Source organism: Phyllobates terribilis, unplaced genomic scaffold (genome assembly GCF_046119375.1).
Source record: "Phyllobates terribilis strain yellow unplaced genomic scaffold, ASM4611937v1 Scaffold_40__1_contigs__length_11209783, whole genome shotgun sequence".
NCBI lineage: Eukaryota > Metazoa > Chordata > Amphibia > Anura > Dendrobatidae > Phyllobates > Phyllobates terribilis.
In genome coordinates this window covers 8,450,820-8,476,888 of record NW_027362800.1, presented here as the reverse complement: position 1 = coordinate 8,476,888, position 26,069 = coordinate 8,450,820, and the positions used below count along the sequence as shown (strand labels likewise).

The following is a 26,069-nucleotide window of genomic DNA, read 5'->3' as shown; positions in this document are numbered from 1 at the left end:
TGCGCACAGCAGCAGCCACCTTCAGTCTGCTGCTGGACAGCCAGCAGCAGCAGCAGCAGGAGAGGTAATTAATCAGCAACCCTCCTGCTAAGGGTAGACAGCTGCTCGTTCCACCCCCCCCCCGCCTTAATTGGTTCTCCTCCCTTCCAACGGTGTTGAGGCGGGTGGGAACAGCCGGGGGTTGAGGGTACTGTGCTAAAAGAGGTGGAGTTATGCAGATCTAAAACGCGTGGATTGCAGCAGCAGCAAGCCGAAAAGTGCAGGCATGTGAGGGATCTAGAGGTTGACAGCATGTCTTCTTAACGGGAGTCCAGGTGGCCATCTCCACAAATGGACTTTTCAGAATCCTTGGGTGGCACCGTAGTCGGAAACCAATTCTGGTTATGGCTTCTCGGCCTTTTGGCTAAGATCAAGTGTAGTATCTGTTCTTATCAGTTTAATATCTGATACGTCCCCTATCTGGGGACCATATATTAAATGGATTTTTAGAACAGGGAGATGGAAAAAGAGCTTGCTCTGTCCACTCCACGCATTGACCTGGTATTGCAGTATCTCCAGGACCGGTGCACCCCTTCTTTAATGCAGTTTCTAAAATCAGAAAGAATTGAATTCAATGCTTTTTGTTCATTTTGCTTGTTTGTCGGATTTTGGGATGGACTCTTTGGCTTTGCTTTTCTTCTCCTCATTGGATTTTTCATGTTAAAAGTTGTAGAAGCCAGATGACAAGCTCATTTTGGTTCAACTTCAGCAAGTGTGCATTGCATTGCCATGTAATGTAATGTAATGCAATGCTATCTATCTAGCTCTCCCTCTATACTTCCTTTTGGATAAACAGACATATTAGGCAAGCATTTTGGAGCTTTCACCTAAATAACTACAGGTGGTGAGATAAGCTGCACAATATAATTGACCTTTCAGTATATTGTTGCACACACACCATCTATTTAGCAAATGCCCTTGTTATCAACAGCAGCCTTTTAAACTCACCTGAGCTAACAGGTATGTGAGCTGGTTACTCTGCTGCGCTTAAAATTTCTTTTTTGGTTTGCTACAATGCCTTTTCTGAAACGTTGTCTCCCTCTGCTGGAACACTGACTTCTTTCATTTAATGCCTGCAGACTATAAAAGAGAAACCAACCCAAAAAGTTTGGTTGATTAGTCTGTGGCATTCTTTTAAACTGTTGCTTATGGCGGTCTCTGTGAGCTTCTCAGTGACATTCAGCCATCCAGGTATCCCGCCTGCAGTAGACGGAATGTGGCAATGGAACGCTGGCTGCGCGTGTCATAATAGGCTCTGAGCCTTTATATACCTGCGCACAGCAGCAGCCACCTTCAGTCTGCTGCTGGACAGCCAGCAGCAGCAGCAGCAGGAGAGGTAATTAATCAGCAACCCTCCTGCTAAGGGTAGACAGCTGCTCGTTCCACCCCCCCCCCCCCCCCCGCCTTAATTGGTTCTCCTCCCTTCGAACGGTGTTGAGGCGGGTGGGAACAGCCGGGGGTTGAGGGTACTGTGCTAAAAGAGGTGGAGTTATGCAGATCTAAAACGCGTGGATTGCAGCAGCAGCAAGCCGAAAAGTGCAGGCATGTGAGGGATCTAGAGGTTGACAGCATGTCTTCTTAACGGGAGTCCAGGTGGCCATCTCCACAAATGGACTTTTCAGAATCCTTGGGTGGCACCGTAGTTGGAAACCAATTCTGGTTATCGCTTCTCGGCCTTTTGGCTAAGATCAAGTGTAGTATCTGTTCTTATCAGTTTAATATCTGATACGTCCCCTATCTGGGGACCATATATTAAATGGATTTTTAGAACAGGGAGATGGAAAAAGAGCTTGCTCTGTCCACTCCACGCATTGACCTGGTATTGCAGTATCTCCAGGACCGGTGCACCCCTTCTTTAATGCAGTTTCTAAAATCAGAAAGAATTGAATTCAATGCTTTTTGTTCATTTTGCTTGTTTGTCGGATTTTGGGATGGACTCTTTGGCTTTGCTTTTCTTCTCCTCATTGGATTTTTCATGTTAAAAGTTGCAGAAGCCAGATGACAAGCTCATTTTGGTTCAACTTCAGCAACTGTGCATTGCATTGCCATGTAATGTAATGTAATGCAATGCTATCTATCTAGCTCTCCCTCTATACTTCCTTTTGGATAAACAGACATATTAGGCAAGCATTTTGGAGCTTTCACCTAAATAACTACAGGTGGTGAGATAAGCTGCACAATATAATTGACCTTTCAGTATATTGTTGCACACACACCATCTATTTAGCAAATGCCCTTGTTATCAACAGCAGCCTTTTAAACTCACCTGAGCTAACAGGTATGTGAGCTGGTTACTCTGCTGCGCTTAAAATTTCTTTTTTGGTTTGCTACAATGCCTTTTCTGAAACGTTGTCTCCCTCTGCTGGAACACTGACTTCTTTCATTTAATGCCTGCAGACTATAAAAGAGAAACCAACCCAAAAAGTTTGGTTGATTAGTCTGTGGCATTCTTTTAAACTGTTGCTTATGGCGGTCTCTGTGAGCTTCTCAGTGACATTCAGCCATCCAGGTATCCCGCCTGCAGTAGACGGAATGTGGCAATGGAACGCTGGCTGCGCGTGTCATAATAGGCTCTGAGCCTTTATATACCTGCGCACAGCAGCAGCCACCTTCAGTCTGCTGCTGGACAGCCAGCAGCAGCAGCAGCAGGAGAGGTAATTAATCAGCAACCCTCCTGCTAAGGGTAGACAGCTGCTCGTTCCACCCCCCCCCCCGCCTTAATTGGTTCTCCTCCCTTCCAACGGTGTTGAGGCGGGTGGGAACAGCCGGGGGTTGAGGGTACTGTGCTAAAAGAGGTGGAGTTATGCAGATCTAAAACGCGTGGATTGCAGCAGCAGCAAGCCGAAAAGTGCAGGCATGTGAGGGATCTAGAGGTTGACAGCATGTCTTCTTAACGGGAGTCCAGGTGGCCATCTCCACAAATGGACTTTTCAGAATCCTTGGGTGGCACCGTAGTCGGAAACCAATTCTGGTTATCGCTTCTCGGCCTTTTGGCTAAGATCAAGTGTAGTATCTGTTCTTATCAGTTTAATATCTGATACGTCCCCTATCTGGGGACCATATATTAAATGGATTTTTAGAACAGGGAGATGGAAAAAGAGCTTGCTCTGTCCACTCCACGCATTGACCTGGTATTGCAGTATCTCCAGGACCGGTGCACCCCTTCTTTAATGCAGTTTCTAAAATCAGAAAGAATTGAATTCAATGCTTTTTGTTCATTTTGCTTGTTTGTCGGATTTTGGGATGGACTCTTTGGCTTTGCTTTTCTTCTCCTCATTGGATTTTTCATGTTAAAAGTTGCAGAAGCCAGATGACAAGCTCATTTTGGTTCAACTTCAGCAACTGTGCATTGCATTGCCATGTAATGTAATGTAATGCAATGCTATCTATCTAGCTCTCCCTCTATACTTCCTTTTGGATAAACAGACATATTAGGCAAGCATTTTGGAGCTTTCACCTAAATAACTACAGGTGGTGAGATAAGCTGCACAATATAATTGACCTTTCAGTATATTGTTGCACACACACCATCTATTTAGCAAATGCCCTTGTTATCAACAGCAGCCTTTTAAACTCACCTGAGCTAACAGGTATGTGAGCTGGTTACTCTGCTGCGCTTAAAATTTCTTTTTTGGTTTGCTACAATGCCTTTTCTGAAACGTTGTCTCCCTCTGCTGGAACACTGACTTCTTTCATTTAATGCCTGCAGACTATAAAAGAGAAACCAACCCAAAAAGTTTGGTTGATTAGTCTGTGGCATTCTTTTAAACTGTTGCTTATGGCGGTCTCTGTGAGCTTCTCAGTGACATTCAGCCATCCAGGTATCCCGCCTGCAGTAGACGGAATGTGGCAATGGAACGCTGGCTGCGCGTGTCATAATAGGCTCTGAGCCTTTATATACCTGCGCACAGCAGCAGCCACCTTCAGTCTGCTGCTGGACAGCCAGCAGCAGCAGCAGCAGGAGAGGTAATTAATCAGCAACCCTCCTGCTAAGGGTAGACAGCTGCTCGTTCCACCCCCCCCCCCCGCCTTAATTGGTTCTCCTCCCTTCCAACGGTGTTGAGGCGGGTGGGAACAGCCGGGGGTTGAGGGTACTGTGCTAAAAGAGGTGGAGTTATGCAGATCTAAAACGCGTGGATTGCAGCAGCAGCAAGCCGAAAAGTGCAGGCATGTGAGGGATCTAGAGGTTGACAGCATGTCTTCTTAACGGGAGTCCAGGTGGCCATCTCCACAAATGGACTTTTCAGAATCCTTGGGTGGCACCGTAGTCGGAAACCAATTCTGGTTATCGCTTCTCGGCCTTTTGGCTAAGATCAAGTGTAGTATCTGTTCTTATCAGTTTAATATCTGATACGTCCCCTATCTGGGGACCATATATTAAATGGATTTTTAGAACAGGGAGATGGAAAAAGAGCTTGTTCTGTCCACTCCACGCATTGACCTGGTATTGCAGTATCTCCAGGACCGGTGCACCCCTTCTTTAATGCAGTTTCTAAAATCAGAAAGAATTGAATTCAATGCTTTTTGTTCATTTTGCTTGTTTGTCGGATTTTGGGATGGACTCTTTGGCTTTGCTTTTCTTCTCCTCATTGGATTTTTCATGTTAAAGTTGCAGAAGCCAGATGACAAGCTCATTTTTGTTCAACTTCAGCAACTGTGCATTGCATTGCCATGTAATGTAATGTAATGCAATGCTATCTATCTAGCTCTCCCTCTATACTTCCTTTTGGATAAACAGACATATTAGGCAAGCATTTTGGAGCTTTCACCTAAATAACTACAGGTGGTGAGATAAGCTGCACAATATAATTGACCTTTCAGTATATTGTTGCACACACACCATCTATTTAGCAAATGCCCTTGTTATCAACAGCAGCCTTTTAAACTCACCTGAGCTAACAGGTATGTGAGCTGGTTACTCTGCTGCGCTTAAAATTTCTTTTTTGGTTTGCTACAATGCCTTTTCTGAAACGTTGTCTCCCTCTGCTGGAACACTGACTTCTTTCATTTAATGCCTGCAGACTATAAAAGAGAAACCAACCCAAAAAGTTTGGTTGATTAGTCTGTGGCATTCTTTTAAACTGTTGCTTATGGCGGTCTCTGTGAGCTTCTCAGTGACATTCAGCCATCCAGGTATCCCGCCTGCAGTAGACGGAATGTGGCAATGGAACGCTGGCTGCGCGTGTCATAATAGGCTCTGAGCCTTTATATACCTGCGCACAGCAGCAGCCACCTTCAGTCTGCTGCTGGACAGCCAGCAGCAGCAGCAGCAGGAGAGGTAATTAATCAGCAACCCTCCTGCTAAGGGTAGACAGCTGCTCGTTCCACCCCCCCCCCGCCTTAATTGGTTCTCCTCCCTTCCAACGGTGTTGAGGCGGGTGGGAACAGCCGGGGGTTGAGGGTACTGTGCTAAAAGAGGTGGAGTTATGCAGATCTAAAACGCGTGGATTGCAGCAGCAGCAAGCCGAAAAGTGCAGGCATGTGAGGGATCTAGAGGTTGACAGCATGTCTTCTTAACGGGAGTCCAGGTGGCCATCTCCACAAATGGACTTTTCAGAATCCTTGGGTGGCACCGTAGTCGGAAACCAATTCTGGTTATCGCTTCTCGGCCTTTTGGCTAAGATCAAGTGTAGTATCTGTTCTTATCAGTTTAATATCTGATACGTCCCCTATCTGGGGACCAAATATTAAATGGATTTTTAGAACAGGGAGATGGAAAAAGAGCTTGCTCTGTCCACTCCACGCATTGACCTGGTATTGCAGTATCTCCAGGACCGGTGCACCCCTTCTTTAATGCAGTTTCTAAAATCAGAAAGAATTGAATTCAATGCTTTTTGTTCATTTTGCTTGTTTGTCGGATTTTGGGATGGACTCTTTGGCTTTGCTTTTCTTCTCCTCATTGGATTTTTCATGTTAAAAGTTGCAGAAGCCAGATGACAAGCTCATTTTGGTTCAACTTCAGCAACTGTGCATTGCATTGCCATGTAATGTAATGTAATGCAATGCTATCTATCTAGCTCTCCCTCTATACTTCCTTTTGGATAAACAGACATATTAGGCAAGCATTTTGGAGCTTTCACCTAAATAACTACAGGTGGTGAGATAAGCTGCACAATATAATTGACCTTTCAGTATATTGTTGCACACACACCATCTATTTAGCAAATGCCCTTGTTATCAACAGCAGCCTTTTAAACTCACCTGAGCTAACAGGTATGTGAGCTGGTTACTCTGCTGCGCTTAAAATTTCTTTTTTGGTTTGCTACAATGCCTTTTCTGAAACGTTGTCTCCCTCTGCTGGAACACTGACTTCTTTCATTTAATGCCTGCAGACTATAAAAGAGAAACCAACCCAAAAAGTTTGGTTGATTAGTCTGTGGCATTCTTTTAAACTGTTGCTTATGGCGGTCTCTGTGAGCTTCTCAGTGACATTCAGCCATCCAGGTATCCCGCCTGCAGTAGACGGAATGTGGCAATGGAACGCTGGCTGCGCGTGTCATAATAGGCTCTGAGCCTTTATATACCTGCGCACAGCAGCAGCCACCTTCAGTCTGCTGCTGGACAGCCAGCAGCAGCAGCAGCAGGAGAGGTAATTAATCAGCAACCCTCCTGCTAAGGGTAGACAGCTGCTCGTTCCACCCCCCCCCCCCGCCTTAATTGGTTCTCCTCCCTTCCAACGGTGTTGAGGCGGGTGGGAACAGCCGGGGGTTGAGGGTACTGTGCTAAAAGAGGTGGAGTTATGCAGATCTAAAACGCGTGGATTGCAGCAGCAGCAAGCCGAAAAGTGCAGGCATGTGAGGGATCTAGAGGTTGACAGCATGTCTTCTTAACGGGAGTCCAGGTGGCCATCTCCACAAATGGACTTTTCAGAATCCTTGGGTGGCACCGTAGTCGGAAACCAATTCTGGTTATCGCTTCTCGGCCTTTTGGCTAAGATCAAGTGTAGTATCTGTTCTTATCAGTTTAATATCTGATACGTCCCCTATCTGGGGACCATATATTAAATGGATTTTTAGAACAGGGAGATGGAAAAAGAGCTTGCTCTGTCCACTCCACGCATTGACCTGGTATTGCAGTATCTCCAGGACCGGTGCACCCCTTCTTTAATGCAGTTTCTAAAATCAGAAAGAATTGAATTCAATGCTTTTTGTTCATTTTGCTTGTTTGTCGGATTTTGGGATGGACTCTTTGGCTTTGCTTTTCTTCTCCTCATTGGATTTTTCATGTTAAAAGTTGCAGAAGCCAGATGACAAGCTCATTTTGGTTCAACTTCAGCAACTGTGCATTGCATTGCCATGTAATGTAATGTAATGCAATGCTATCTATCTAGCTCTCCCTCTATACTTCCTTTTGGATAAACAGACATATTAGGCAAGCATTTTGGAGCTTTCACCTAAATAACTACAGGTGGTGAGATAAGCTGCACAATATAATTGACCTTTCAGTATATTGTTGCACACACACCATCTATTTAGCAAATGCCCTTGTTATCAACAGCAGCCTTTTAAACTCACCTGAGCTAACAGGTATGTGAGCTGGTTACTCTGCTGCGCTTAAAATTTCTTTTTTGGTTTGCTACAATGCCTTTTCTGAAACGTTGTCTCCCTCTGCTGGAACACTGACTTCTTTCATTTAATGCCTGCAGACTATAAAAGAGAAACCAACCCAAAAAGTTTGGTTGATTAGTCTGTGGCATTCTTTTAAACTGTTGCTTATGGCGGTCTCTGTGAGCTTCTCAGTGACATTCAGCCATCCAGGTATCCCGCCTGCAGTAGACGGAATGTGGCAATGGAACGCTGGCTGCGCCTGTCATAATAGGCTCTGAGCCTTTATATACCTGCGCACAGCAGCAGCCACCTTCAGTCTGCTGCTGGACAGCCAGCAGCAGCAGCAGCAGGAGAGGTAATTAATCAGCAACCCTCCTGCTAAGGGTAGACAGCTGCTCGTTCCACCCCCCCCCCCCCGCCTTAATTGGTTCTCCTCCCTTCCAACGGTGTTGAGGCGGGTGGGAACAGCCGGGGGTTGAGGGTACTGTGCTAAAAGAGGTGGAGTTATGCAGATCTAAAACGCGTGGATTGCAGCAGCAGCAAGCCGAAAAGTGCAGGCATGTGAGGGATCTAGAGGTTGACAGCATGTCTTCTTAACGGGAGTCCAGGTGGCCATCTCCACAAATGGACTTTTCAGAATCCTTGCGTGGCACCGTAGTCGGAAACCAATTCTGGTTATCGCTTCTCGGCCTTTTGGCTAAGATCAAGTGTAGTATCTGTTCTTATCAGTTTAATATCTGATACGTCCCCTATCTGGGGACCATATATTAAATGGATTTTTAGAACAGGGAGATGGAAAAAGAGCTTGCTCTGTCCACTCCACGCATTGACCTGGTATTGCAGTATCTCCAGGACCGGTGCACCCCTTCTTTAATGCAGTTTCTAAAATCAGAAAGAATTGAATTCAATGCTTTTTGTTCATTTTGCTTGTTTGTCGGATTTTGGGATGGACTCTTTGGCTTTGCTTTTCTTCTCCTCATTGGATTTTTCATGTTAAAAGTTGCAGAAGCCAGATGACAAGCTCATTTTGGTTCAACTTCAGCAACTGTGCATTGCATTGCCATGTAATGTAATGTAATGCAATGCTATCTATCTAGCTCTCCCTCTATACTTCCTTTTGGATAAACAGACATATTAGGCAAGCATTTTGGAGCTTTCACCTAAATAACTACAGGTGGTGAGATAAGCTGCACAATATAATTGACCTTTCAGTATATTGTTGCACACACACCATCTATTTAGCAAATGCCCTTGTTATCAACAGCAGCCTTTTAAACTCACCTGAGCTAACAGGTATGTGAGCTGGTTACTCTGCTGCGCTTAAAATTTCTTTTTTGGTTTGCTACAATGCCTTTTCTGAAACGTTGTCTCCCTCTGCTGGAACACTGACTTCTTTCATTTAATGCCTGCAGACTATAAAAGAGAAACCAACCCAAAAAGTTTGGTTGATTAGTCTGTGGCATTCTTTTAAACTGTTGCTTATGGCGGTCTCTGTGAGCTTCTCAGTGACATTCAGCCATCCAGGTATCCCGCCTGCAGTAGACGGAATGTGGCAATGGAACGCTGGCTGCGCGTGTCATAATAGGCTCTGAGCCTTTATATACCTGCGCACAGCAGCAGCCACCTTCAGTCTGCTGCTGGACAGCCAGCAGCAGCAGCAGCAGGAGAGGTAATTAATCAGCAACCCTCCTGCTAAGGGTAGACAGCTGCTCGTTCCACCCCCCCCCCCGCCTTAATTGGTTCTCCTCCCTTCCAACGGTGTTGAGGCGGGTGGGAACAGCCGGGGGTTGAGGGTACTGTGCTAAAAGAGGTGGAGTTATGCAGATCTAAAACGCGTGGATTGCAGCAGCAGCAAGCCGAAAAGTGCAGGCATGTGAGGGATCTAGAGGTTGACAGCATGTCTTCTTAACGGGAGTCCAGGTGGCCATCTCCACAAATGGACTTTTCAGAATCCTTGGGTGGCACCGTAGTCGGAAACCAATTCTGGTTATCGCTTCTCGGCCTTTTGGCTAAGATCAAGTGTAGTATCTGTTCTTATCAGTTTAATATCTGATACGTCCCCTATCTGGGGACCATATATTAAATGGATTTTTAGAACAGGGAGATGGAAAAAGAGCTTGCTCTGTTCACTCCACGCATTGACCTGGTATTGCAGTATCTCCAGGACCGGTGCACCCCTTCTTTAATGCAGTTTCTAAAATCAGAAAGAATTGAATTCAATGCTTTTTGTTCATTTTGCTTGTTTGTCGGATTTTGGGATGGACTCTTTGGCTTTGCTTTTCTTCTCCTCATTGGATTTTTCATGTTAAAAGTTGCAGAAGCCACATGACAAGCTCATTTTGGTTCAACTTCAGCAACTGTGCATTGCATTGCCATGTAATGTAATGTAATGCAATGCTATCTATCTAGCTCTCCCTCTATACTTCCTTTTGGATAAACAGACATATTAGGCAAGCATTTTGGAGCTTTCACCTAAATAACTACAGGTGGTGAGATAAGCTGCACAATATAATTGACCTTTCAGTATATTGTTGCACACACACCATCTATTTAGCAAATGCCCTTGTTATCAACAGCAGCCTTTTAAACTCACCTGAGCTAACAGGTATGTGAGCTGGTTACTCTGCTGCGCTTAAAATTTCTTTTTTGGTTTGCTACAATGCCTTTTCTGAAACGTTGTCTCCCTCTGCTGGAACACTGACTTCTTTCATTTAATGCCTGCAGACTATAAAAGAGAAACCAACCCAAATAGTTTGGTTGATTAGTCTGTGGCATTCTTTTAAACTGTTGCTTATGGCGGTCTCTGTGAGCTTCTCAGTGACATTCAGCCATCCAGGTATCCCGCCTGCAGTAGACGGAATGTGGCAATGGAACGCTGGCTGCGCGTGTCATAATAGGCTCTGAGCCTTTATATACCTGCGCACAGCAGCAGCCACCTTCAGTCTGCTGCTGGACAGCCAGCAGCAGCAGCAGCAGGAGAGGTAATTAATCAGCAACCCTCCTGCTAAGGGTAGACAGCTGCTCGTTCCACCCCCCCCCCACCCCGCCTTAATTGGTTCTCCTCCCTTCCAACGGTGTTGAGGCGGGTGGGAACAGCCGGGGGTTGAGGGTACTGTGCTAAAAGAGGTGGAGTTATGCAGATCTAAAACGCGTGAATTGCAGCAGCAGCAAGCCGAAAAGTGCAGGCATGTGAGGGATCTAGAGGTTGACAGCATGTCTTCTTAACGGGAGTCCAGGTGGCCATCTCCACAAATGGACTTTTCAGAATCCTTGGGTGGCACCGTAGTCGGAAACCAATTCTGGTTATCGCTTCTCGGCCTTTTGGCTAAGATCAAGTGTAGTATCTGTTCTTATCAGTTTAATATCTGATACGTCCCCTATCTGGGGACCATATATTAAATGGATTTTTAGAACAGGGAGATGGAAAAAGAGCTTGCTCTGTCCACTCCACGCATTGACCTGGTATTGCAGTATCTCCAGGACCGGTGCACCCCTTCTTTAATGCAGTTTCTAAAATCAGAAAGAATTGAATTCAATGCTTTTTGTTCATTTTGCTTGTTTGTCGGATTTTGGGATGGACTCTTTGGCTTTGCTTTTCTTCTCCTCATTGGATTTTTCATGTTAAAAGTTGCAGAAGCCACATGACAAGCTCATTTTGGTTCAACTTCAGCAACTGTGCATTGCATTGCCATGTAATGTAATGTAATGCAATGCTATCTATCTAGCTCTCCCTCTATACTTCCTTTTGGATAAACAGACATATTAGGCAAGCATTTTGGAGCTTTCACCTAAATAACTACAGGTGGTGAGATAAGCTGCACAATATAATTGACCTTTCAGTATATTGTTGCACACACACCATCTATTTAGCAAATGCCCTTGTTATCAACAGCAGCCTTTTAAACTCACCTGAGCTAACAGGTATGTGAGCTGGTTACTCTGCTGCGCTTAAAATTTCTTTTTTGGTTTGCTACAATGCCTTTTCTGAAACGTTGTCTCCCTCTGCTGGAACACTGACTTCTTTCATTTAATGCCTGCAGACTATAAAAGAGAAACCAACCCAAAAAGTTTGGTTGATTAGTCTGTGGCATTCTTTTAAACTGTTGCTTATGGCGGTCTCTGTGAGCTTCTCAGTGACATTCAGCCATCCAGGTATCCCGCCTGCAGTAGACGGAATGTGGCAATGGAACGCTGGCTGCGCGTGTCATAATAGGCTCTGAGCCTTTATATACCTGCGCACAGCAGCAGCCACCTTCAGTCTGCTGCTGGACAGCCAGCAGCAGCAGCAGCAGGAGAGGTAATTAATCAGCAACCCTCCTGCTAAGGGTAGACAGCTGCTCGTTCCACCCCCCCCCCCGCCTTAATTGGTTCTCCTCCCTTCCAACGGTGTTGAGGCGGGTGGGAACAGCCGGGGGTTGAGGGTACTGTGCTAAAAGAGGTGGAGTTATGCAGATCTAAAACGCGTGGATTGCAGCAGCAGCAAGCCGAAAAGTGCAGGCATGTGAGGGATCTAGAGGTTGACAGCATGTCTTCTTAACGGGAGTCCAGGTGGCCATCTCCACAAATGGACTTTTCAGAATCCTTGGGTGGCACCGTAGTCGGAAACCAATTCTGGTTATCGCTTCTCGGCCTTTTGGCTAAGATCAAGTGTAGTATCTGTTCTTATCAGTTTAATATCTGATACGTCCCCTATCTGGGGACCATATATTAAATGGATTTTTAGAACAGGGAGATGGAAAAAGAGCTTGCTCTGTCCACTCCACGCATTGACCTGGTATTGCAGTATCTCCAGGACCGGTGCACCCCTTCTTTAATGCAGTTTCTAAAATCAGAAAGAATTGAATTCAATGCTTTTTGTTCATTTTGCTTGTTTGTCGGATTTTGGGATGGACTCTTTGGCTTTGCTTTTCTTCTCCTCATTGGATTTTTCATGTTAAAAGTTGCAGAAGCCAGATGACAAGCTCATTTTGGTTCAACTTCAGCAACTGTGCATTGCATTGCCATGTAATGTAATGTAATGCAATGCTATCTATCTAGCTCTCCCTCTATACTTCCTTTTGGATAAACAGACATATTAGGCAAGCATTTTGGAGCTTTCACCTAAATAACTACAGGTGGTGAGATAAGCTGCACAATATAATTGACCTTTCAGTATATTGTTGCACACACACCATCTATTTAGCAAATGCCCTTGTTATCAACAGCAGCCTTTTAAACTCACCTGAGCTAACAGGTATGTGAGCTGGTTACTCTGCTGCGCTTAAAATTTCTTTTTTGGTTTGCTACAATGCCTTTTCTGAAACGTTGTCTCCCTCTGCTGGAACACTGACTTCTTTCATTTAATGCCTGCAGACTATAAAAGAGAAACCAACCCAAAAAGTTTGGTTGATTAGTCTGTGGCATTCTTTTAAACTGTTGCTTATGGCGGTCTCTGTGAGCTTCTCAGTGACATTCAGCCATCCAGGTATCCCGCCTGCAGTAGACGGAATGTGGCAATGGAACGCTGGCTGCGCGTGTCATAATAGGCTCTGAGCCTTTATATACCTGCGCACAGCAGCAGCCACCTTCAGTCTGCTGCTGGACAGCCAGCAGCAGCAGCAGCAGGAGAGGTAATTAATCAGCAACCCTCCTGCTAAGGGTAGACAGCTGCTCGTTCCACCCCCCCCCCCCCCCGCCTTAATTGGTTCTCCTCCCTTCCAACGGTGTTGAGGCGCGTGGGAACAGCCGGGGGTTGAGGGTACTGTGCTAAAAGAGGTGGAGTTATGCAGATCTAAAACGCGTGGATTGCAGCAGCAGCAAGCCGAAAAGTGCAGGCATGTGAGGGATCTAGAGGTTGACAGCATGTCTTCTTAACGGGAGTCCAGGTGGCCATCTCCACAAATGGACTTTTCAGAATCCTTGGGTGGCACCGTAGTCGGAAACCAATTCTGGTTATCGCTTCTCGGCCTTTTGGCTAAGATCAAGTGTAGTATCTGTTCTTATCAGTTTAATATCTGATACGTCCCCTATCTGGGGACCATATATTAAATGGATTTTTAGAACAGGGAGATGGAAAAAGAGCTTGCTCTGTCCACTCCACGCATTGACCTGGTATTGCAGTATCTCCAGGACCGGTGCACCCCTTCTTTAATGCAGTTTCTAAAATCAGAAAGAATTGAATTCAATGCTTTTTGTTCATTTTGCTTGTTTGTCGGATTTTGGGATGGACTCTTTGGCTTTGCTTTTCTTCTCCTCATTGGATTTTTCATGTTAAAAGTTGCAGAAGCCAGATGACAAGCTCATTTTGGTTCAACTTCAGCAACTGTGCATTGCATTGCCATGTAATGTAATGTAATGCAATGCTATCTATCTAGCTCTCCCTCTATACTTCCTTTTGGATAAACAGACATATTAGGCAAGCATTTTGGAGCTTTCACCTAAATAACTACAGGTGGTGAGATAAGCTGCACAATATAATTGACCTTTCAGTATATTGTTGCACACACACCATCTATTTAGCAAATGCCCTTGTTATCAACAGCAGCCTTTTAAACTCACCTGAGCTAACAGGTATGTGAGCTGGTTACTCTGCTGCGCTTAAAATTTCTTTTTTGGTTTGCTACAATGCCTTTTCTGAAACGTTGTCTCCCTCTGCTGGAACACTGACTTCTTTCATTTAATGCCTGCAGACTATAAAAGAGAAACCAACCCAAAAAGTTTGGTTGATTAGTCTGTGGCATTCTTTTAAACTGTTGCTTATGGCGGTCTCTGTGAGCTTCTCAGTGACATTCAGCCATCCAGGTATCCCGCCTGCAGTAGACGGAATGTGGCAATGGAACGCTGGCTGCGCGTGTCATAATAGGCTCTGAGCCTTTATATACCTGCGCACAGCAGCAGCCACCTTCAGTCTGCTGCTGGACAGCCAGCAGCAGCAGCAGCAGGAGAGGTAATTAATCAGCAACCCTCCTGCTAAGGGTAGACAGCTGCTCATTCCACCCCCCCCCCCGCCTTAATTGGTTCTCCTCCCTTCCAACGGTGTTGAGGCGGGTGGGAACAGCCGGGGGTTGAGGGTACTGTGCTAAAAGAGGTGGAGTTATGCAGATCTAAAACGCGTGGATTGCAGCAGCAGCAAGCCGAAAAGTGCAGGCATGTGAGGGATCTAGAGGTTGACAGCATGTCTTCTTAACGGGAGTCCAGGTGGCCATCTCCACAAATGGACTTTTCAGAATCCTTGGGTGGCACCGTAGTCGGAAACCAATTCTGGTTATCGCTTCTCGGCCTTTTGGCTAAGATCAAGTGTAGTATCTGTTCTTATCAGTTTAATATCTGATACGTCCCCTATCTGGGGACCATATATTAAATGGATTTTTAGAACAGGGAGATGGAAAAAGAGCTTGCTCTGTCCACTCCACGCATTGACCTGGTATTGCAGTATCTCCAGGACCGGTGCACCCCTTCTTTAATGCAGTTTCTAAAATCAGAAAGAATTGAATTCAATGCTTTTTGTTCATTTTGCTTGTTTGTCGGATTTTGGGATGGACTCTTTGGCTTTGCTTTTCTTCTCCTCATTGGATTTTTCATGTTAAAAGTTGCAGAAGCCAGATGACAAGCTCATTTTGGTTCAACTTCAGCAACTGTGCATTGCATTGCCATGTAATGTAATGTAATGCAATGCTATCTATCTAGCTCTCCCTCTATACTTCCTTTTGGATAAACAGACATATTAGGCAAGCATTTTGGAGCTTTCACCTAAATAACTACAGGTGGTGAGATAAGCTGCACAATATAATTGACCTTTCAGTATATTGTTGCACACACACCATCTATTTAGCAAATGCCCTTGTTATCAACAGCAGCCTTTTAAACTCACCTGAGCTAACAGGTATGTGAGCTGGTTACTCTGCTGCGCTTAAAATTTCTTTTTTGGTTTGCTACAATGCCTTTTCTGAAACGTTGTCTCCCTCTGCTGGAACACTGACTTCTTTCATTTAATGCCTGCAGACTATAAAAGAGAAACCAACCCAAAAAGTTTGGTTGATTAGTCTGTGGCATTCTTTTAAACTGTTGCTTATGGCGGTCTCTGTGAGCTTCTCAGTGACATTCAGCCATCCAGGTATCCCGCCTGCAGTAGACGGAATGTGGCAATGGAACGCTGGCTGCGCGTGTCATAATAGGCTCTGAGCCTTTATATACCTGCGCACAGCAGCAGCCACCTTCAGTCTGCTGCTGGACAGCCAGCAGCAGCAGCAGCAGGAGAGGTAATTAATCAGCAACCCTCCTGCTAAGGGTAGACAGCTGCTCGTTCCACCCCCCCCCGCCTTAATTGGTTCTCCTCCCTTCCAACGGTGTTGAGGCGGGTGGGATCAGCCGGGGGTTGAGGGTACTGTGCTAAAAGAGGTGGAGTTATGTAGATCTAAAACGCGTGGATTGCAGCAGCAGCAAGCCGAAAAGTGCAGGCATGTGAGGGATCTAGAGGTTGACAGCATGTCTTCTTAACGGGAGTCCAGGTGGCCATCTCCACAAATGGACTTTTCAGAATCCTTGGGTGGCACCGTAGTCGGAAACCAATTCTGGTTATCGCTTCTCGGCCTTTTGGCTGAGACCAAGTGCTTCACAGCAGGAGGTTTCAGTTGAAGGGCACTCAGGTACCCCTCTCCTTGGCCTGGCAGGATCGTCCACTTCGGTGGGCTTCACCTGCCTGCTGTTATTAGGGAGAGGGATTAGTCCTAGGGTAACGGGCAGCGATCCCCCAGCCTTCAGGTGCTTTATCACAAAGCTCTGAAGGCGCAGATTGCAGGCGGTTGCAATTTGCATTTTGTTGCGCCATACCATGGAGGTTGACCCCAACCTCGTGCCTCTATATGCGAGGCTCAAGAACACCATAAGGGTCCGCTTTACGGCTGGTGGTTCCGATATGCGGAATCTGGGATATGTAGTCCAGGACGTGCTTGAGAAACTGCTCCACGTCAGAACCAACGAAATCCTTTCTATCCAGGATTATCCTCGACGTGGAGACTATGATGTAACCTTTACTGGCGAAGGTATTTTCAAAGATGTTTTGTCCAGAGTTAAGTCGGTAGAAAATAGCCCTGGTCTAAAAGGGATTCAGATTATCGAGCACGTCCTGGATGAGGTAAAGATGGTGGTTGTGAAAATCTTCTCACCCTTCATAACGGCACCAGAGGTTATTTCCTTTTTGTCAGTTTATTTTAAAAGTGTGAAATTGATTGGGAAAGTGTTGAATGAGTTTAACATCTGGACCTCAAAATGGAAGTTTTTAGTAAAATGTGAAAGAGACCCAAAATTCCCTGGAGGTGTGAGACTTCCTCCAGCACGATTTAAAATAGGGCAAACTAATGGGGATTTTTTTTTCTCAGGAATGCCACTTTTCTGTAGGTATTGTGGTCTCTATGGGCACTCTAAGGATAGTTGTGGTGCCACTTGTAGAAATTGTGCCAGTACTGAACATGACACAAAGGAGTGCCCAAATGAAAAAAAATGCTCTTTTTGTCGGACACCTGGTCATTTCTATTTTTCTTGCCCTCACAGGTTCAGAGAGGATGAACAAAAACAAAAGGAGAAGTCCAAGACATCCGGGAATGGACGGGCCAATCAGACCACCCCTCAGGAGGAGGAACAGCAACCTGGAGCCTCGGGAGGTGATAAGGGCGCTTCGACTAGTAACAATCCCTCCGAGTCAATGACAGGTAACTCACAGGAGCCCAGGAGCTGGCTGAAAGGAGGCTAAAAGGAAGGCTGAGAAAGATCATAAAGGGGCGGTCGGTAAGGCCAAAAAAGAGCGCCAAAAGGCTGACACCGAGCCCAAAATTCCCACTGGGTCTCACGAGAGCGAGGGCGGTACGTGGCATTTGGTGAGGTCTCATAATAAGAAAAATAATGGTTCCGTGGAGGTGGCTAATAGGGAGGAGATGGATACATCCCCTCACGGGGGTGTAGACTCTGGAATCCCGAGGTCCCGGGGCTCTGCTGCCCCAGGTGGGGCCCCGAACCTGGCTGCCTCCGGGGACTCTGAGGCTCCGCCATGTGCGCAGCCTGCCCTTGTGTTACGACCCTCTGCGGGTCAGCAGGGGAGTGCGGAGCCTCTCGGAGACCCACCTGATGAGGACCTAAATGGTCAGCCTATGGAGACCCAGTGTAACCTTTCTCTCAATATCCTTCCGAGCTACACCCCAGTAGCGTCGGGTCTTAATTTAAGTGAATGTTCCTTCTCCGATGATGAAGACTCTTTGATAACGGTGGATTCAGAAGAGGGCGTTGGTGAAAGTCCAAGTGGTCTGATCCGTCCATCGGATAGGTAAAGTTCAGTTTTTGTTTCTTCCTAACCATTTGTTATGATGGCTGACATTAGTGGTGTTTCCCTCAATGTGAGAGGCATAGGATCCAAGACCAGAAGAGCTACTGTTTTACATTTTTTAACCTGTTTTACAGCTTCTGTTTTCTTTTTACAAGAATGTCATATCCCTCATAAGATTTCTTACAAAAAATATAAGGAAGAGTGGAAACATGGTCCATCGGTCTGGTCTGGATCAAATGCAACTGGATCAGCCGGGGTAGCTATACTTTTTAAGGGAAATGTGTCTATTGATTTTATCCAAGATATTTTACCGGGTCGTATTCTTTTAGTTAAGGCTTTTATTGATGGGACAAGATGGCAGTTTTTAAATTTTTATGGGTCACCTGATAAAAATGAAAGGGCTGATATGCTGGAAATTTTACCTTTATTTATTAACATTTCTGAACCTTTTATCCTGGCAGGTGATTTTAATTGTATTTTAAAAGGCGAAAGCCGACGCTCCGGTTCCGTGAGTAGAAATTATGACAAAACGTCTGGAATGTTAAGCAATATTATAAATGATTGTAAATTAACTGATGTGTATAAAGAATGTAACAAGGATAGCCCTATAGACGCTGGTTTCACCTGGAGCAATTCTACATGTAGCTCCAGGATAGATTTTGTTTTAGGTTCAGAAAAAATACTGCCAGTGAAATGTGAAGTTTTAACTAATATTCTCTCAGATCACAAGGTTTTATCTTTTAGAGTGAGGATTAATGGAAAGAAGAAATGTGGTAAGAAATCTTGGAAATTGAATGTGTCCCTTTTAAAAGATCCACAAATTTTATCGGATTTTATTGAGTTTTATGTAAAGTGTAGAAAAAGGAAAAACCCCAATATTTCTTTTAGCTCCTGGTGGGATAGAATGAAAATAAGCATTAAAGATTTCTTTATTAAGAAAAGCATACAAAAAGCTAAAGAAAAGTTTGAGATCTATAATTTTCTTAATATCAGGTTACAGACATTGTACAAATTCAAAGACAATGGTCTGGATGTAGGTAATGATATATTGAGTCTTAAAGGAGAAATTTCAAAGTGGTTGGAACAAAAAGGAAAAGAACTGATTTTTCGTTCAAAGGTAAAACACGTAGAAGAGGATGAGACTTGTTCCAGGTATTTTTTTAAGAAAAACAAACAGGCAAAAACAATAATTGATAACATAGATGGAGATAATAATATCAACGTTATATTGGATAAGGTAAATGTCTATTTTAATGATCTTTTTAATGTAAAAACTGTAGACCATGATTTAATACACACTTTCCTGGGGGAGATCAAGTCCACCCTAGATGCTGATGCCCAAAGTTTTTTATCCCAACCTCTAGTTGAGGAAGAGATTTTAGAAACCATGAAGAGTTTTAAAAATGGTAAAGTGCCCGGCCCTGATGGTATCCCCATAGAGTTTTATATAAGTTTTTATGATATTTTAAAAGATGATTTGTTTAATTTGTTTTCCGAAGTTTTTAATAATAAGGTTTTACTCAACTCATGGAAGAAAGGTGAGGTATCACTACTATACAAAAAAGGTGACAAAACGGATCTTAAAAACTGGAGGCCGATAACTCTTTTAAATAGTGATTACAAAATTATGGCTAAGATCTGTGCAAATCGGTTGAAAAAGGTGATACATAAAGTAATTCATGCAAATCAGGTATGCGGGGTACCTGGGCGTAGTATCTGGGACAATTTAAACCTGGTGAAAGATTGTATTGAAGATGTAAAAACCAGAAAGACAAAGATGTCAATCCTAGCGGTGGATTTTGAGAAAGCTTTTGACCGCGTGTCTCATTTTTATCTTTTTAAAGTTTTAGAAAAAATGGGCATTCCGGGTGGGTTTTTATTGTCTATTAAAGCTTTTTATAATGATTGTACGAGTAAGATTTTAGTTAATGGTTTTAAAACAAAAGAGGTAGTTTTAAAATCAGGGGTGAAGCAGGGTTGCCCTTTGTCCCCCCTGCTTTTTATATGTGCTATAGAACCCCTTTTATGTACAATACGCCAGGATAAGCAAATATGTGGAGTACCCTTACCCGGAGGGAACGGTCTACAAGTTAAAGTTGTAAGCTATATGGATGATGTAGCCGTGTTTGGATGTGATGTACCTTCAATACAAAAAACGATAAGCCAAATTCAGTCTTTTTGTACAGTTTCCGGTTTTAAAATTAATCTTACTAAATGTAATATTTTAAATGTCGGGGGGATGCGTTTACATGATGTACCAATTGCAGTTACAGATTCCATTACTATTTTAGGTGTTTCTTTTAATGAATCTAATAATGGTTTTAATAGCTGGGATGCGGCAGCACAGAAAATTAATCAGAAAATCTGCATGTGGAATATGAGAAAGCTGTCAATGGAAGGTAAAGTTCTGATTGTAAAAATGGTGATATTACCTATCCTGTTATATCTTAGTTTGGTGTTCCCCCCTCCTACAAATTTGTTGAAACGAATTACAAAAGTATGTTTTACCTTTTTCTGGGGCTCAAAAATGGAGAAACTCAAAAGAGAAATTGTGACAAAGCCAAAGGTTAAAGGTGGGAAAGATTTCCCTGTTTTAGATAAGTTTCTTTTAATACATTTTTTCTGTTTCTGTTTTAAAACCCTTTTTAAAGATAATTACCTTTCCTATTTTATGCGTTTTAACACTGGTTTTCTCATGAGAAGGTTTGGTTGGTTTGAAACGGTTTTATCCTTTCCTTATGCTTTTAACCTACCTGCACATTATGAGATTTTAAAGAAAATTATTCTTGATTTTAAATTGAATAAGAAACAGACAGGGGATCTATGTAACAGCAAGACACTACTCAAACAAATTAGTACTGATGTGACGTTGTGTGATATTGAACGTTATGATGATGACAAAACTGTACACATATGGAAAATGATTAACGCCCCTTATCTTTTTAATGTACAGAAAGACATGTCTTGGAGCTGCGCACACCACTGTCTTCCTTGCCGGGCATTCCAGTACAGAAGAGGTTTTGTGAGGTCTGCCATCTGCCCAAGAGAAGGTTGTCAAGAAGAAGAGACAGTGAAGCATCTTTTATGGACTTGTGCTTTTGCTAAAGAGTTCTGGAGAAGACTAATCCCCCTGCTGGAGAAAATGGTGGACCTCAAGGACTTTAATTTTGCATCAGTGTTATATGGTCTTCTGGAATGCCCAACAATGGACCAAAAAATAATGGCGTGGAAGATAGTGAATTGTGCCAAGATAGCACTCTGGAATGCTAGAAATATTGCTGTTTTTAAACATGAAATGTTACCAGTAGATGATGTTTTAGCCTTTTGTAAAAGTGAAATGTACATATACTATTTATTGGACAGGAAAAAGAATGTAACGTTGGCAGGCAAATGGCTTTTTAACCTATGGAATATTTGAAGTCTTGTAAAATTTGCTGTGATGGAATATTTATTTTTCTTTGAAGTCCCGAAAGTGTAATGTGGATGTAATGGTTTTATTTCTGTAATTTGTTAAATTTTAAATAAACGGTTTTTATCCCCATGTGGGGGATAGCCAAATTAAAAAAAAAAAAAAATCTGTTCTTATCAGTTTAATATCTGATACGTCCCCTATCTGGGGACCATATATTAAATGGATTTTTAGAACAGGGAGATGGAAAAAGAGCTTGCTCTGTCCACTCCACGCATTGACCTGGTATTGCAGTATCTCCAGGACCGGTGCACCCCTTCTTTAATGCAGTTTCTAAAATCAGAAAGAATTGAATTCAATGCTTTTTGTTCATTTTGCTTGTTTGTCGGATTTTGGGATGGACTCTTTGGCTTTACTTTTCTTCTCCTCATTGGATTTTTCATGTTAAAAGTTGCAGAAGCCAGATGACAAGCTCATTTTGGTTCAACTTCAGCAACTGTGCATTGCATTGCCATGTAATGTAATGTAATGCAATGCTATCTATCTAGCTCTCCCTCTATACTTCCTTTTGGATAAACAGACATATTAGGCAAGCATTTTGGAGCTTTCACCTAAATAACTACAGGTGGTGAGATAAGCTGCACAATATAATTGACCTTTCAGTATATTGTTGCACACACACCATCTATTTAGCAAATGCCCTTGTTATCAACAGCAGCCTTTTAAACTCACCTGAGCTAACAGGTATGTGAGCTGGTTACTCTGCTGCGCTTAAAATTTCTTTTTTGGTTTGCTACAATGCCTTTTCTGAAACGTTGTCTCCCTCTGCTGGAACACTGACTTCTTTCATTTAATGCCTGCAGACTATAAAAGAGAAACCAACCCAAAAAGTTTGGTTGATTAGTCTGTGGCATTCTTTTAAACTGTTGCTTATGGCGGTCTCTGTGAGCTTCTCAGTGACATTCAGCCATCCAGGTATCCCGCCTGCAGTAGACGGAATGTGGCAATGGAACGCTGGCTGCGCGTGTCATAATAGGCTCTGAGCCTTTATATACCTGCGCACAGCAGCAGCCACCTTCAGTCTGCTGCTGGACAGCCAGCAGCAGCAGCAGGAGAGGTAATTAATAAGCAACCCTCCTGCTAAGGGTAGACAGCTGCTCGTTCCACCCCCCCCCCGCCTTAATTGGTTCTCCTCCCTTCCAACGGTGTTGAGGCGGGTGGGAACAGCCGGGGGTTGAGGGTACTGTGCTAAAAGAGGTGGAGTTATGCAGATCTAAAACGCGTGGATTGCAGCAGCAGCAAGCCGAAAAGTGCAGGCATGTGAGGGATCTAGAGGTTGACAGCATGTCTTCTTAACGGGAGTCCAGGTGGCCATCTCCACAAATGGACTTTTCAGAATCCTTGGGTGGCACCGTAGTCGGAAACCAATTCTGGTTATCGCTTCTCGGCCTTTTGGCTAAGATCAAGTGTAGTATCTGTTCTTATCAGTTTAATATCTGATACGTCCCCTATCTGGGGACCATATATTAAATGGATTTTTAGAACAGGGAGATGGAAAAAGAGCTTGCTCTGTCCACTCCACGCATTGACCTGGTATTCCAGTATCTCCAGGACTGGTGCACCCCTTCTTTAATGCAGTTTCTAAAATCAGAAAGAATTGAATTCAATGCTTTTTGTTCATTTTGCTTGTTTGTCGGATTTTGGGATGGACTCTTTGGCTTTGCTTTTCTTCTCCTCATTGGATTTTTCATGTTAAAAGTTGCAGAAGCCAGATGACAAGCTCATTTTGGTTCAACTTCAGCAACTGTGCATTGCATTGCCATGTAATGTAATGTAATGCAATGCTATCTATCTAGCTCTCCCTCTATACTTCCTTTTGGATAAACAGACATATTAGGCAAGCATTTTGGAGCTTTCACCTAAATAACTACAGGTGGTGAGATAAGCTGCACAATATAATTGACCTTTCAGTATATTGTTGCACACACACCATCTATTTAGCAAATGCCCTTGTTATCAACAGCAGCCTTTTAAACTCACCTGAGCTAACAGGTATGTGAGCTGGTTACTCTGCTGGGCTTAAAATTTCTTTTTTGGTTTGCTACAATGCCTTTTCTGAAACGTTGTCTCCCTCTGCTGGAACACTGACTTCTTTCATTTAATGCCTGCAGACTATAAAAGAGAAACCAACCCAAAAAGTTTGGTTGATTAGTCTGTGGCATTCTTTTAAACTGTTGCTTATGGCGGTCTCTGTGAGCTTCTCAGTGACATTCAGCCATCCAGGTATCCCGCCTGCAGTAGACGGAATGTGGCAATGGAACGCTGGCTGCGCGTGTCATAATAGGCTCTGAGCCTTTATATACCTGCGCACAGCAGCAGCCACCTTCAGTCTGCTGCTGGACAGCCAGCAGCAGCAGCAGCAGGAGAGGTAATTAATCAGCAACCCTCCTGCTAAGGGTAGACAGCTGCTCGTTCCACCCCCCCCCCCGCCTTAATTGGTTCTCCTCCCTTCCAACGGTGTTGAGGCGGGTGGGAACAGCCGGGGGTTGAGGGTACTGTGCTAAAAGAGGTGGAGTTATGCAGATCTAAAACGCGTGGATTGCAGCAGCAGCAAGCCGAAAAGTGCAGGCATGTGAGGGATCTAGAGGTTGACAGCATGTCTTCTTAACGGGAGTCCAGGTGGCCATCTCCACAAATGGACTTTTCAGAATCCTTGGGTGGCACCGTAGTCGGAAACCAATTCTGGTTATCGCTTCTCGGCCTTTTGGCTAAGATCAAGTGTAGTATCTGTTCTTATCAGTTTAATATCTGATACGTCCCCTATCTGGGGACCATATATTAAATGGATTTTTAGAACAGGGAGATGGAAAAAGAGCTTGCTCTGTCCACTCCACGCATTGACCTGGTATTGCAGTATCTCCAGGACCGGTGCACCCCTTCTTTAATGCAGTTTCTAAAATCTGAAAGAATTGAATTCAATGCTTTTTGTTCATTTTGCTTGTTTGTCGGATTTTGGGATGGACTCTTTGGCTTTGCTTTTCTTCTCCTCATTGGATTTTTCATGTTAAAAGTTGCAGAAGCCAGATGACAAGCTCATTTTGGTTCAACTTCAGCAACTGTGCATTGCATTGCCATGTAATGTAATGTAATGCAATGCTATCTATCTAGCTCTCCCTCTATACTTCCTTTTGGATAAACAGACATATTAGGCAAGCATTTTGGAGCTTTCACCTAAATAACTACAGGTGGTGAGATAAGCTGCACAATATAATTGACCTTTCAGTATATTGTTGCACACACACCATCTATTTAGCAAATGCCCTTGTTATCAACAGCAGCCTTTTAAACTCACCTGAGCTAACAGGTATGTGAGCTGGTTACTCTGCTGCGCTTAAAATTTCTTTTTTGGTTTGCTACAATGCCTTTTCTGAAACGTTGTCTCCCTCTGCTGGAACACTGACTTCTTTCATTTAATGCCTGCAGAATATAAAAGAGAAACCAACCCAAAAAGTTTGGTTGATTAGTCTGTGGCATTCTTTTAAACTGTTGCTTATGGCGGTCTCTGTGAGCTTCTCAGTGACATTCAGCCATCCAGGTATCCCGCCTGCAGTAGACGGAATGTGGCAATGGAACGCTGGCTGCGCGTGTCATAATAGGCTCTGAGCCTTTATATACCTGCGCACAGCAGCAGCCACCTTCAGTCTGCTGCTGGACAGCCAGCAGCAGCAGCAGCAGGAGAGGTAATTAATCAGCAACCCTCCTGCTAAGGGTAGACAGCTGCTCGTTCCACCCCCCCCCCGCCTTAATTGGTTCTCCTCCCTTCCAACGGTGTTGAGGCGGGTGGGAACAGCCGGGGGTTGGGGGTACTGTGCTAAAAGAGGTGGAGTTATGCAGATCTAAAACGCGTGGATTGCAGCAGCAGCAAGCCGAAAAGTGCAGGCATGTGAGGGATCTAGAGGTTGACAGCATGTCTTCTTAACGGGAGTCCAGGTGGCCATCTCCACAAATGGACTTTTCAGAATCCTTGGGTGGCACCGTAGTCGGAAACCAATTCTGGTTATCGCTTCTCGGCCTTTTGGCTAAGATCAAGTGTAGTATCTGTTCTTATCAGTTTAATATCTGATACGTCCCCTATCTGGGGACCATATATTAAATGGATTTTTAGAACAGGGAGATGGAAAAAGAGCTTGCTCTGTCCACTCCACGCATTGACCTGGTATTGCAGTATCTCCAGGACCGGTGCACCCCTTCTTTAATGCAGTTTCTAAAATCAGAAAGAATTGAATTCAATGCTTTTTGTTCATTTTGCTTGTTTGTCGGATTTTGGGATGGACTCTTTGGCTTTGCTTTTCTTCTCCTCATTGGATTTTTCATGTTAAAAGTTGCAGAAGCCAGATGACAAGCTCATTTTGGTTCAACTTCAGCAACTGTGCATTGCATTGCCATGTAATGTAATGTAATGCAATGCTATCTATCTAGCTCTCCCTCTATACTTCCTTTTGGATAAACAGACATATTAGGCAAGCATTTTGGAGCTTTCACCTAAATAACTACAGGTGGTGAGATAAGCTGCACAATATAATTGACCTTTCAGTATATTGTTGCACACACACCATCTATTTAGCAAATGCCCTTGTTATCAACAGCAGCCTTTTAAACTCACCTGAGCTAACAGGTATGTGAGCTGGTTACTCTGCTGCGCTTAAAATTTCTTTTTTGGTTTGCTACAATGCCTTTTCTGAAACGTTGTCTCCCTCTGCTGGAACACTGACTTCTTTCA

At 44.0% G+C, this 26,069-nt stretch overlaps 15 non-coding genes and 1 pseudogene across 15 annotated transcripts; all 16 read left to right on the top strand.

The window, feature by feature from the left end:
- The first annotated feature begins 383 nt into the window (after positions 1–383).
- Positions 384–574, top strand: LOC141184387 (U2 spliceosomal RNA). The gene has a single exon (XR_012259147.1). It is a non-coding gene; the product is annotated as a U2 spliceosomal RNA (small nuclear RNA).
- Positions 575–1,701: 1,127 nt separating this feature from the next.
- Positions 1,702–1,892, top strand: LOC141189659 (U2 spliceosomal RNA). Its single transcript, XR_012263709.1, has one exon. It is a non-coding gene; the product is annotated as a U2 spliceosomal RNA (small nuclear RNA).
- A 1,121-nt stretch (positions 1,893–3,013) lies between these two features.
- LOC141189658 (U2 spliceosomal RNA) lies at positions 3,014–3,204 on the top strand. Its single transcript, XR_012263708.1, has one exon. It is a non-coding gene; the product is annotated as a U2 spliceosomal RNA (small nuclear RNA).
- Positions 3,205–4,326: 1,122 nt separating this feature from the next.
- Positions 4,327–4,517, top strand: LOC141184799 (U2 spliceosomal RNA). The gene has a single exon (XR_012259520.1). It is a non-coding gene; the product is annotated as a U2 spliceosomal RNA (small nuclear RNA).
- A 1,119-nt stretch (positions 4,518–5,636) lies between these two features.
- On the top strand, positions 5,637–5,827 carry LOC141191174 (U2 spliceosomal RNA). The gene has a single exon (XR_012265174.1). It is a non-coding gene; the product is annotated as a U2 spliceosomal RNA (small nuclear RNA).
- A 1,122-nt stretch (positions 5,828–6,949) lies between these two features.
- LOC141189657 (U2 spliceosomal RNA) lies at positions 6,950–7,140 on the top strand. Its single transcript, XR_012263707.1, has one exon. It is a non-coding gene; the product is annotated as a U2 spliceosomal RNA (small nuclear RNA).
- A 1,123-nt stretch (positions 7,141–8,263) lies between these two features.
- Positions 8,264–8,454, top strand: LOC141189656 (U2 spliceosomal RNA). Its single transcript, XR_012263706.1, has one exon. It is a non-coding gene; the product is annotated as a U2 spliceosomal RNA (small nuclear RNA).
- A 1,121-nt stretch (positions 8,455–9,575) lies between these two features.
- Positions 9,576–9,766, top strand: LOC141184342 (U2 spliceosomal RNA). The gene has a single exon (XR_012259106.1). It is a non-coding gene; the product is annotated as a U2 spliceosomal RNA (small nuclear RNA).
- Positions 9,767–10,891: 1,125 nt separating this feature from the next.
- LOC141189655 (U2 spliceosomal RNA) lies at positions 10,892–11,082 on the top strand. The gene has a single exon (XR_012263705.1). It is a non-coding gene; the product is annotated as a U2 spliceosomal RNA (small nuclear RNA).
- A 1,121-nt stretch (positions 11,083–12,203) lies between these two features.
- Positions 12,204–12,394, top strand: LOC141189654 (U2 spliceosomal RNA). The gene has a single exon (XR_012263704.1). It is a non-coding gene; the product is annotated as a U2 spliceosomal RNA (small nuclear RNA).
- Positions 12,395–13,519: 1,125 nt separating this feature from the next.
- On the top strand, positions 13,520–13,710 carry LOC141189653 (U2 spliceosomal RNA). Its single transcript, XR_012263703.1, has one exon. It is a non-coding gene; the product is annotated as a U2 spliceosomal RNA (small nuclear RNA).
- A 1,121-nt stretch (positions 13,711–14,831) lies between these two features.
- LOC141189652 (U2 spliceosomal RNA) lies at positions 14,832–15,022 on the top strand. The gene has a single exon (XR_012263702.1). It is a non-coding gene; the product is annotated as a U2 spliceosomal RNA (small nuclear RNA).
- Positions 15,023–21,405: 6,383 nt separating this feature from the next.
- Positions 21,406–21,608, top strand: LOC141185853 (U2 spliceosomal RNA; annotated as a pseudogene).
- Positions 21,609–22,725: 1,117 nt separating this feature from the next.
- Positions 22,726–22,916, top strand: LOC141184808 (U2 spliceosomal RNA). Its single transcript, XR_012259528.1, has one exon. It is a non-coding gene; the product is annotated as a U2 spliceosomal RNA (small nuclear RNA).
- A 1,121-nt stretch (positions 22,917–24,037) lies between these two features.
- LOC141189651 (U2 spliceosomal RNA) lies at positions 24,038–24,228 on the top strand. Its single transcript, XR_012263701.1, has one exon. It is a non-coding gene; the product is annotated as a U2 spliceosomal RNA (small nuclear RNA).
- Positions 24,229–25,348: 1,120 nt separating this feature from the next.
- On the top strand, positions 25,349–25,539 carry LOC141189649 (U2 spliceosomal RNA). Its single transcript, XR_012263700.1, has one exon. It is a non-coding gene; the product is annotated as a U2 spliceosomal RNA (small nuclear RNA).
- Positions 25,540–26,069: the final 530 nt, after the last annotated feature.